The sequence below is a fragment of the Leopardus geoffroyi genome, chromosome D3 (genome assembly GCF_018350155.1).
Source record: "Leopardus geoffroyi isolate Oge1 chromosome D3, O.geoffroyi_Oge1_pat1.0, whole genome shotgun sequence".
NCBI lineage: Eukaryota > Metazoa > Chordata > Mammalia > Carnivora > Felidae > Leopardus > Leopardus geoffroyi.
Window position 1 is genome coordinate 29,879,420 of NC_059339.1, and position 9,892 is coordinate 29,889,311.

At 54.5% G+C, this 9,892-nt stretch overlaps 1 long non-coding RNA gene across 1 annotated transcript; it reads left to right on the forward strand.

Moving 5' to 3' along the window:
- Positions 1 to 2,119: 2,119 nt before the first annotated feature.
- Positions 2,120 to 9,656, forward strand: LOC123587644. Its single transcript, XR_006707441.1, has 3 exons — positions 2,120 to 2,278; positions 2,769 to 2,828; positions 9,038 to 9,656. It is a non-coding gene; the product is annotated as an uncharacterized LOC123587644 (long non-coding RNA).
- Positions 9,657 to 9,892: the final 236 nt, after the last annotated feature.

Below are 9,892 nucleotides of genomic sequence, written 5' to 3' on the forward strand. Positions count from 1 at the left end.
GCCTGCGGCTGAGCAGTGCCCAGGGGTGCTGGGAAGAAGGAGGGTCCTGGCCAGGAAAGTGTTGCCAGAGGGGGATCATCAGGGTCCCCAGCCTGACTGAGCCTGAGGAACATGGGCTGAGGTCCTGTGTGTGCTTGGCTTGCATGTTTAATTCTGAAGCCCCAGCCGGGACAGCTGGGCACACCTCAGGGACCCTCCTTGTGGCACAGATACACCATCACTGACCCCATACCCCTCCAGGCAGCAGAACTGTAGACTCTGGGCCAGCCTTGCCCCTCCAGACCCCAGGGGGGGGCCACTCTACCTTCCATTTGGATGTCCCCTCCTCCACCACACCCACTTGCCCCCTCCTTCACAGCTATTCCAGGAGCACAGGGAGGGTGCTGAAAGCCGGGTGCAACTGGCTTCGTTGGCGTTTCCGGAAAATGGTCTCTTCAGGCAGGGAGGGCCTAACCCATGTTCCCAGCAGGGTTGTCTGGCTGGGGGGTCTGCGCCTCGCCCCTGTGCCCACAAGTTCTTAACTCCCCCCCACCACAGCCTTTCTTGCCTGGGGGGCCTCTGGCCGCCACCCGCCCGCCTCAGGGTGCGAGATTTCACAGTGGCGTTCTCCTTGCCAGCTTGTGTCTCACGTAGGGGATGTTTCCATTTTTACAGCAGCAAGCAGAGATTCCAAGCGCCTCAGCCACAGCCGGAGCACGGCAGCCCCCGGGGAGCTGCTGCCACGTCAGGTGCTTTGTGGGGAGCGGGCTGCTCTGCCAGCCACGGCCCTAATTGCTGTCACTCAGAGAGCCGGCTCTAGCCTGGGGCGGTGTAGCGTGATGGGGACCTCACGGGTGGGCAAGAGCCAGGGGAAGGGTCTCCGGGGCAGGCACAGCTGCTGGGGGACTCAGGTCCTGCGTCCATGCCTGCTGGCAGCGCCACGCATAGAGACTCCGTGGTGGTCCTGGGGCAGGAGCTTTGCCTGTGGGACACACATCATGTGGGGTGGGTTGGAATCAGCCCAGGTGGGTTGGAATCCTGGCATTGCTTCCACCGGCCTCGTGGCCCTGGCTCAGATCCCGACCCTGCTAGCCTGTCCTGGGGCTGCTGTGAAGAGTGACCGAGGTGACTGGCTGTGGGTTGAGGTGGCTCTGCTGTCATTGCCGTTACTTGACTCTGTTCTGTTGCTGAATATTACCTGCAGATTCTGGCAGCATCCCCAGGGGTGGGAGGGACACACCGTCCTCCGTCACCTCTCGTCCTTGCTTGGGGTTGTCTCCCAGGAACCGCTGGAGTACAACAAGGACTGTTAGGAAGATTTTCTCAGAAATGTTTGCTGCCCAGGTCACAGCAGGTCTGTGAGCTTGACGTCCAAAGATCTTCATGAGCCACTGTGAACTCCACTCTGCCCCTGGGGCTTAGAAGGGAAAAGGACAGAAAAGGGGAAAATGGCATGCTCTGTAGTTTACAAACAGAATGATAAGAATTCTTAGGGAACAGGAGGAGGATTTGGCTTTACTGTCATCTAAGCTGTGCGCTTTGAAAGAATAGGGTGTTGTTTGGCCCATCACATAGGTGGCTGGGGCAGGGGATATCACAATCATGAAGGGGCATTACTGACCCTGAATCCCTGGGGGCATCATCAGCACTGCAGTCCTGCAGGGAATGGGGCAGGAGCTGAGGGCAAGGGCGGCAGTCAGTCCTGGCCCAGGGGGAGGCAGCTGGGCAGGGAGGAGCTTTGCTGGGCTGTGCCTCCACCTGCCCCATGCCTGACCACTGGGATGCCTCCACAGGCTCCAGGCAAGGAGGAAAGGGTAAACTGAGTCACAGAGGGGCCAAGGTGGGCACAGGCTGTGGTTGGCATGAAGAGGAGTGTCCAGCTGGGCCCTGCACCATCTATATGTAGGGAATGGGGGCGCCTGGGTGGCTCAGTCGGTTGAGCGTCCGACTTCGACTCAGGTCATGATTTCACAGCTCGTGAGTTCGAGCCCCGCGTCGGACTCTGTGCTGACAGCTCAGAGCCTGGAGCCTGCTTGGGATTCTGTGTCTCCCTCTCTCTCTGCCCCTAACCCACTCGCATTCTGTCTCTGTCTCTCTCAAAAATAAATAAATGTTAAAAACATTTTTTTATATGCAGGGAATGATGGAGATCAGGATTGCCTGGCTTTGGCAGGTTCTGGGGGCCCAGATCCTAGGTGCCAGGGGCCCTGATGGGGCATTACCTGTGCCGTCCATTTGTAAGGCAAGAGGAGTGTCTTGGTGCTCACAGCAGCATCTGTGAGTTTTTATACATGATAAGGTAGGTGCAGAGGGGTCCACACACATGGGACTGGGGCCTGAGGGGATGGTGCCTGCCCCAGGTTGCCCAACAGCCCACAATGGCTATGGAACTGAGTTTGGGGGCAACTGGGTACAAATCCAACCTCTCGAGTGGAGCAGCCCTGCTGTCTGGGGCCACACTGCCCTCCCAGTCTTGGTACCCTGCCAGGGTCATGTGTGTGCAATTTCTGGATTTCCTGTCATTAAACCCACCTCCAGCCACCCTTGTCTTCATGGGGAAGGGATCCTGCCATAGATATTGAACCTCACCATGGATTCTGGCCCTTGTTGGGGGCTCCAAGAGTTGGGAGTTCCTCTGAGGCCCCATAGAAAATTCTGACTCCTTGGTCAAGGCCTGCAACACCCAAGTCTGTTTCCACTAATAAAATGGCATCTAATCTCCACGTGGGGGAGAAGACGGTGCTTCTCCAGGCTTCTAGCCTCTTCCTGTCTTGTGTCTCTGTCCTTAGCAGGCAAGCGGTTCATCTGGGGATCTGCTTCGCTGGTGGGCGGGGCTTCTGTCATCCAAGGTGAGTGCCCTGTCTTGCCCTCTTTCAGACACAGGAAGTGCCTGTCTTTTCCTAAGTAATAGAATCCATACTTGAGTGCTTCCCAGGGCCCACCTACCTCTGCCTGCTCCTGACACTCTGAGCTTGGACTTCGGTGTGGGGTTGAGGGGTGTCCTGCAGCCTGGCCCTGGGCATGAGTGCCTTGACAGTGTGGTGCTGTTTTGGCCTCAGTCCATTTAAGAATCAGTTCCCACAATGTTCTGAATATATAATGACATGAGGACTTGGGGGCAGAGCTTCTCCAGAGAATAGTCCTTGGGGGCAGCCACCGTAGTTTGATTGTCTACATACACGTGCACACAGGCTCACATGCATGCACATACATGTATACATATAAGTGGATACAAGCACACACTGGTGCGCAGGAGTGCATGCACAAACACACACACACACAAGTGGAGTTCATGGCAGGGAGGCCAGATGAGAAACAGTGGCTAGCAAGGGCCCAGGAAAGCAAGGCCTGGTGGCAGGCTGGGGCTAAGGCTTGGACCTTCGCTTGTACCTGATGGGGGGGTCTCTTTGGAGGAAGTGAGCCGGTGGGGCCAGGATTTGGCATCTGAGCCGGGGATTTGAATCCCAGCTCAGGGCCACAGGTGTTAGACAAGTCCTTCCAACTGGCACATGGGATCCTACTACCCAGGGTGCAGGAGACACAGAGGAGGTACATCAGGCCTGTGGGATGTTGTGTCCAGTGTAGTGGGCCACCCCCTTGCACCACGGTCATGGGCTGACCAAAGGACCCATGAGCCCTGGAGGGACAGTGTATGTAGATGAACCTTGCCTGGGCATGGGAGTACACTCATGCCCAGCAGTGCCATGGGTCGAGTGCTGCTGACCACAGCAAGCCCTGGGCTGCAGACTCAAGAGCTCCTCCAAGAGTCAGTCCCCAAAGCCCTTAAGATGCTGCACTGTGACTCCAGGCTCCTCTGCTTGTCTACCCAGCAATCCTATGGGTGGCCAGTCACTGGGGCCTCTCCTGTGCCCACCAGGCCCATGGACACCGTACAGCTCCCAGAGGGCTACCTGACAGCAGGAGGAGCCTGGGCCCCGCTCTCCTGGTTGAAAGAGCCCCAGGCTCCTCCTGCTTGGCCTTCTCCTGCTTGGCCTCCCTGCACTGTGCTGGCTGTGCTGCAGGAGCATCTTCCGATGTCCCTGAGGCCCCTCACAGGGACTGACCAACGAGAGAAGAGCTCTGAGAGGTTCCCAGGGGTCGGGTGGGGTGTCACGTGCAGGGAATAGCAGCTTGATTCTCACTGTCCCCTGGTCTATACTGCCCACTCACACCCCAAACCTGTGGCTCACACCCAGCTCTAGCCCACATGCTACCATGTCCCTGACCCTGGGCCATGGGAGTCCTCCACATCCTCGATCTCAGCCCATTGGGGTTTTGGGCCCCCCAGCCCAGTGCAGTATCCTTTGCTGTCAAACTCAAGCTCCCACCCAACAACCTGGGGTAAGGGCAGAGGTGGGTGGGGGCAGGGAAACACACTATGTCTTCTCCTGCGCTCTCCACATGAATTCACGGGGTGCACCCCCCCAACCCTGCTCTGCATCCACCCTGCACCCCAGCCCTCAGCCCCTCCTGGCCCTAGCGCTCCTGAAAACCATGAAACATGGTTTTCATTGATACCTGTCAGCTCTGCCTCAGCCGCTCCTGCGCCATCCTGCCTGTCACCATTGCTGAGACGGATTCTCCTTCCTGTCAGCCCAGGATGAGGAGGCCCCCAGGGAAATTGAGGCTGTATAGCTTCCCTGGTAACCACTTTACTCAGCCTTCCATGTCCTTGGCCTCAGAAGTGCCCTCCGTGCTAGACAGATGTGCCAGGGTTCAGGGCGGAAGGACTGAACCTGGCAGAGTGGCTGGGTCCCCCCCAGTATGATGGGCAGTCCTGCTCAGGGTGAGGCCACAGTCATGGTGGCTCTGGGCTCAGGGTCCCACCACAGACTGCACCCCCACTGCACAGATGCCTCTGCCCAGCAGAGCTCTCGGCACCCTCCCGGCACCCCTGCACGCCCACTGTGCTCTATGCCATTCTGGGACGCAGGTGGTCCCCAGGAGGCCCTAGAAGCCCAAGAGGGAGGGTTGCTGTCCCACCCTCTACACTCAAGCCCCAACCAGGTGAGGGAGGAGCTGGCCCAGAGGGATGGGGCCCACCGTGCCCCTGTGCACCCCCAAGACTCACCACCCGCCCCTGATGACCCCCCCTTCACTGTCCCTGTTGTCATGAACTGCCTGTTTGAAATCTAGGTTTTATTATTATTCAGCTATGCCGAAGCCAACAGAGCAGGAGACAACTGTCATTGAGAAGATAGTTGGTTACTCACAGATCCTAAAAGGAGGGGGGCATACCGTGCTCCAGGGGGCCACCGGGAAGAGTAGGTCAGCGGCAGAGTAGGAGAGGGATACTGGGGGCAGGAGACTTTATTGTGGTTTCTGAAGGAAAGCTACAGGGAAGCAGTCTTAGGACTGGTTAGTTTGAATGATTTCAGCACTGGGGGCATAGGGGCTATCCCTGGTTGTCTGGCACACGGGCCTGGGTGATCTGGACAGGTAGGCAGTGGCTCAGAGTGTGGGAGCCATGCAAGAGGTGGTTGAGGGTGGACTCTGGATTGATTAGTTTGTCTATGAAATGTGTGCTCGAGGATGAGTTGTTTGCGCTCTAGGGATTGGCTAACCTTGGGAGGGACAGTCCCTTCAGGGGCGGCCAGAACCTGAGATGTCAAAGCATCAGTATACAGAAAATAAAAGGCCTGGTTAACACTGTACCTTCTGGGAAGGCCCAGGGCAATGGGGATGGTTCCTCGCGGGAGCTGACGCCTGGAGCCCCCTGTCTGCTGAGGAACCCAGTATGCTGAGGGCCCACCCTCCATGCCTGTCCCACTGAGCCATTCAGGCCTGTCACCCTCTAGAGCCACTGGGGCCCAGAGACCTGCCTGAGTGGGGGTGGGCAGAGCCCCCTTCCTAGGTCGTGTCTCTCCTGGCTGCCCATCTTCCCATGGTTGTTGTGACCGTTCGTTACAATTTTTATTTGGGTAAAATTTGGGAGTAAGAGAAGAAGGAGCCATCCCCTCTGGAGGGGACATCTCAGACATGGGACATTTTCTGTTTCCTGCTCTGTCTGTGTCCCCTGAGAATGTCCCTCTACCACTGTGACCTGGAACCCAGCTCCTCCGAATGTAGGTCCTCGCTTGTCTTCCTGCTTCCCTCTCGACACGACCTGCATGAACTCCTTCGCTGACTCTGCTGAGGCTGCGCAGATGGTACTCCATTGCTTTGTCCCCATCTGAGGACATCTGCCTTCTAGAAGGACAATGTGAGACACTGACATCATTCATGACTGGTGCCGTGTCTTGCTTCAGTCATCCAGTTTTATAGGCCCTGTTTTATGCCCTTTTCCTCCCCTTCCTTTTTTTTTTTTTTTTTTAACTAAAATGATCCATTTATTGAGTTAAAGATTGCATATTCAGGACATTCACTCGGTAGGTGATTCTGCATAGTAAATCTAGAATGAACCAGAGACCTATTTTTATGTATTTAAAAAAATTCAGTGGCATATAGACCTATAATGTTGGGGAGAGGGGAGTTGGAGGGGAAACATTCTTTTTTTTTCTTTAATGTGGTAAAATACATGTAGCATAAAATTTACCGTCTTAATCATTTTTAAGCGTACAGTTCAGTGGCATTAAGCATACTCACATTGTTGTGCATCCGCCCCCACCATCCACCTCCAGTACTTTTCATCTTCCTAAACTGAAGCTCTGTCCCCATTAAACACAACTCCTACCCCCTCCGCCAGCCCCTGGCACCCCCATCTGCTTTCTGTCTCTATGAATCTGATGGCTGCAGGGACCTCACATAAGTGGACTCCTACAGTACTTGTCCTTTTGTGACTGGCCTATTTCACCCCTCTGCTTTATACCTTTTTGCTGCCTGGCATTTTGGCTTTCTGTGTTCTGCAGCAATGGGTGGTCAGGTGGATAGATGTCCTGCTCTTAATTCTCAGGGCTTGAGTCCTGGTTTTCACAAATACACTTTACCCTCTGGTTCTCCAATTATCAAGTACCTCTGATGAAACAATTCTTGTCGCTTCCTAACGTGCAGAGCCTGGAAGAGGCATCTCAGACAGCTCTGTACCCCTCCAACCCATTCCCTGAGTTATTAGAACATCAGTATTGGCTCCATGAGTGTGTGCTCCCACGGCCCCAAGAGCACCCAGGCTCTGATGTGACCCCCCCACCCCACCGCCCCAGGGCCTAGGGAACTGTTTCAGGACAGTGTGAGTGGAGACTTCGTGGCTCCTAGGATGGCCTCAGGACCACAGGGATGAGCTGGCCCTGGGACACAGGAACTCAGGACCCAGAGTGCCTAGGAGACCCCTCCAAGCCCCTGTTGCCACTTCCCTACATGGTCAACCTTTCTGAGTGGCTGATCCCTAAGCTGGACCTGTGGCCCTCGTAGTGCCAGGCTTGTACCTCCTGACTTCGCTCTAGGGAGAAAGGGGGTCCACCTCCTGCTTCCACCTGAAAAATTTCAAGAAGGCATCTTGAATAGCCTGGCTTGAGTCATGCAACTTTCCCTGCACCCAATCACTGTGATGTGGCTAGGAGGGGGAGGTACTGGGACTGGCCTGGCCTGGGCCTAGAGCCCACCCTGATGCCTGGGGTATCAACATCCCAACAACCTTGTATCCTGCAGAGCCGCCAGCCTCACTGGGAGTTGGGCTCCAAGATGAGAGTGGACAGCCTGACCTGCAGCCTTGTGGTGGCTTGAACCTGGGCTCTGTGTTTCCAGTTGGAGGAACCAAGGTCCGGGTCGGGGACAGACTCACTGGGGTCACACAGCGAGCTGTGTCAAGTCAGAGTGTGATTGGGTGCCACTCACTATACTGCAACACCTCTTCAGGGAAACATTCCTGGCTTGGCCTAGCTGGGCCTGGGGTGGTCAGCACCGGATGTCACACTATGAAAGGGAGACGCTCCCCTATGCATCTGTCTCCAGTGTCCAGAATAGGACAAGTGCTTGGTGCAGTTACTGGGTTCAGTGGGCGTATCTCGTGACCCGGATGTTTGTGGAGTTAATGATTATAGGTTAATGTTTGTGGCTGGGCTCTCTCCCCTGTCTCTCTTTGGCCTTCACCCAGCCACATGCCAGTTCTCCTGGGTCCCTGCTGATTTCTTCACACACTGACCCCTTTCTGCCTCCCTCCCCAAGTCTCTGCGCCACACAAGCAGGGCCCGGACATGCTTTTTTCAGCTGGGACCCGCTCATGTGTGGGATGGGCCTGGCCTCCACTTTACCGTCAGCGACCAGACCGGGGACCCTGAACCACATGGACCCCCCAGCCTGCAGGATGGGGCCAGGCCCCGTGCATCTTACTGTTGATGGGCCTGGAGTCTCCTCATTACAGGCAACACAACATCTATTTTGTAAATTATGAACCTTTGTAAGTGTTTGCAGAGGCCTGGCGAGATTTTGGCATGTACAGTTGACTATTTGAGGGTGGAGGGGGCCATGTGGAAACGACAAGTATTATAAATGGGAACCCGCTGAAAACACCCCGTTAGGGAGATTTACTCCGATCCTTAAATATTGGAGATTAATTTTTTGAAAATATCTATAAAATAAGAGATTTATACCTAAAACAATAACGTACACTGTGACAGGATGGGATTAGAGTCAATTTATTTGTGTATTAGTCAAAAACTCAATTTCATATATTGTGCAGAAAAATTAAAACCCTTTCTGCATTTTATTACAAATTATGCATTCTCCATATATGGAGATAAATAATTGATAGCATTACAAATACTTAATCTAGAAAATATTTATTAGGAACAGACAACTCATTTTTCACATGTTTCATGGAGGACAATATTGCACACTTTAAAAAATTAATGATGACTTCTTGCAAGAAAAAAATGTCTACGTTCTAATTCTTTTGTTTAGCATCATGGTTTAGCTAAGGAAACGCGGCTGGGGAGCAAGACAGGGGCATGGGGTCGAGATGTCCACTCCATGATATCGGCCAGGGATGGACTGAGGGACTCTGGCATCCTGGCACTCAGAGCCTCAAGCCTGGGAAGTGTTAACATATTGTTTTTCTGCTGCTGCCCACACTGCTTGGTTTGTAATTTAAAAATAAGTGTTTCTGACTTACTCTCTGAGAAAGCAGCAAGCATTTGAGGATGGATTTGCAGAGCCGAGGAATCAACGCTTCGCCGATCTCGGCCCAGAGAATCACAGAGTTTAATTATCCAGGCCCCCAGCTCGGGTCCCAGGCTCAGCAACAGAAGGAAGAAGGCCTCATGGATGGTGGGAAGCAGGTGCTTCCCTGGGGCCAGTGACCTCACATCCTCGCCTCCCAGAACAGATGACCTGCCTCTCATCACGTGCTACCCCTGCAATGGGAGCTCCCAGCCTCCACCTGAACTCCACCTGGGGCCCATCTTACCCTGGCTCCATCCTGCCTCATGTCAGACCTCGTACCACCCACCCATCACCCCATCCCAGGTCTGTGACAGGGGATGAGAGGCAGCAGGAGAGCTGTGTGCCCTCACCCATGACCTCTGTCCTCTGTCACCACTGTGCACTTTGGAGGTTGCACTGGCACAAGGTGGGAGCTGATGGTGGTGCCGGGCAGGTCCTTGATGCCCCTGGGCCAGTCCGCCCCAGGGAGCACTAGGGATTGAATAAATATCTGCCGTGTTTATTAAAAAATAAATTTGGTAAGTAACGGAAGTGTTGTTTCTATACATAGAAAAAAGGTTTAAAATAAAAACCAAAACAGTTTCAAAGGCTCCATGGCATTAATTATTCATTTCTTGCTAATGAAAACATGCCTTTGCAGGCGACACAGTAACCCCCCCTCCACCCCGCCATGGAGGTCTAGGGGCTCCTTGATAAGCCTTGCCTGAGGGTGGTGGGGGGGTTGGGTGCCTCAGATGATAGACCTCTGTGTGGCAGAGCCTGTGGGGCCAGGGCTCGTGGCTCTGAGCTTTAGTGTCCCCTTGTGTAAAATGGGGTG